The 1,931-nt window shown below is 46.9% G+C and overlaps 1 pseudogene across 1 annotated transcript; it reads left to right on the plus strand.

Annotated features, from left to right (window-relative positions):
* LOC308432129 (glyceraldehyde-3-phosphate dehydrogenase-like) lies at window positions 1–1,007 on the plus strand (annotated as a pseudogene). Its single transcript has one exon. The product of its transcript is annotated as a glyceraldehyde-3-phosphate dehydrogenase-like (transcript).
* The last annotated feature ends 924 nt before the right edge of the window (window positions 1,008–1,931 follow it).

Consider the following 1,931-nt stretch of genomic DNA (forward strand, 5'->3'; position numbering starts at 1 on the left):
ATGGTGAAGGTCGGAGTGAAGGGATTTGGCCGAATTGGGCGCCTGGTTACCAGGGCTGCCTTCTGCTCAAGATCTAGCAAAGTGGAGATTGCTGCTATCAATGACCCCTTCATTGACCTCGGCTACATGGTCTACATGTTCCAGTATGACTCTACCCATAGCAAATTCAGTGGCACAGTCAAGGCTGAGAATGGGAAGCTTGTCATCAATGGGAAGCCCATCACCATCTTCCAGGAGCGAGATCCCGCTAACATCAAATGGGCTGATGCTGGTGCTGAGTATGTTGTGGAATCTACTGGTGTCTTCACCACCATGGAGAAGGCAGGGGCCCACTTGAAGGGTGGGGCCAAAAGGGTCATCATTTTGCCCCTTCAGCCGATGCCCCCATGTTTGTGATGGGTGTGAACCATGGGAAATATGACAATTCCCTCAAGATTGTCAGCAATGCATCCTGCACCACCAACTGTTTAGCCCCCCTAGCTAAGGTCATCCTTGACAACATTGGCATTGTGGAAGAGCTCATGACCATAGTTCATGCCATCACTGCCACTCAGAAGACTGTGGATGGCCCCTCTGGAAAGCTGTGGCGTGATGGCTGTGGGGCAGCCCAGAACATTATCCCTGCATCCACTGGTACTGCCAAAGCTGTGGGCAAAGTCATCCCAGAGCTGAATGGGAAACTCACTGGCATGGCCTTCCGTGTTCCTACCCCCAATGTATCTGTTGTGGATCTGACATGCCGCCTGGAGAAGCCTGCCAAGTATGATGACATCAAGAAGGTGGTGAAGCAGGCAGCTGAGGGCCCACTAAAGGGCATTCAGGGCTACACTGAGGACCAGGTTGTCTCCTGTGACTTCAACAGCAACTCCCACTCTTCCACTTTTGATGCTGGAGCTGGCATTGTTCTCAATGACAACTTTGTGAAGCTCATTTCCTGGTATGACAATGAATACGGCTACAGCAACAGGGTGGTAGACCTCATGGCCTACATGGCCTCTAAGGAGTAAGAAACCCTGGACCACCCACCCCCCAGCAAGGACACTGAGAACAAGAGAGAGGCCCTCAGTTGCTGAGGAGTCCCATCCCAACTCGGCCCCCAACACTGAGCATCTTTCTCACAATTTCCATCCCAAACCCTCATAATAATAGGGGCCTAGGGATCCCTCCCTACTGTCTTGCATACCATCAATAAACTTCTGCTGCACCCACAAAAAAAAAAAAAAAAAAGAAAGAAAGCGATCTCTCCCTCACTCGAGCTGGCAAAATGCCTCAGTAGGTAGAGTACTTTGTCATTCAAGTATGAAGATCTGAGTCCAAATTCCTGAGCTTGCAGATGTGCAGACCTTTCTGCAATCTCACCTCTGGAGAAGTGGAGATAGGAGATCCCACCCCCAACTGGACAAGCTGGACAATTAAACTACGTGATTCAGTGATTTCTGGGTTCAGGTAACAAACTCTGACTCAGTATAAGGAGAACAGTGATCAAGGAAGACATTAAACATAAGACTCTGGCCTCTACACATACACATAAACATGGGCCACACATGACAATATGCCTACAGGGAGAGACAGAGAGACAGAGAGCTTATTTTAGCTCTGATACAAAAGGTGCAATAATCTATTAGCACAAATGTAATTTTCCATGTTTTTAAATCATCACCATATCCAAAATAGAGCAATTAGTGATACTATATAAATATTCTACCTTAAGGAGTTTATTCAATCACTTATAAATTCATTTAATTCACAGGACAAGAAACAAAAACTTGAAGTACTCAGAAATAACTGGCCACCACCACAGTCCCTGCATCTTCAGCCTTGACATCATCATTATCAAACGGAATAAATCTTATTTACAGTTGAAAGTTGTGTCAGTCAGCTCAGCTTGCTGACATTCAAAACCACATTCAAGCCACTCACTGCTAAAGGCC

The sequence above is a fragment of the Micromys minutus genome, assembly GCF_963924665.1.
Source record: "Micromys minutus genome assembly, chromosome: 18".
Classification (NCBI taxonomy): Eukaryota; Metazoa; Chordata; class Mammalia; order Rodentia; family Muridae; genus Micromys; species Micromys minutus.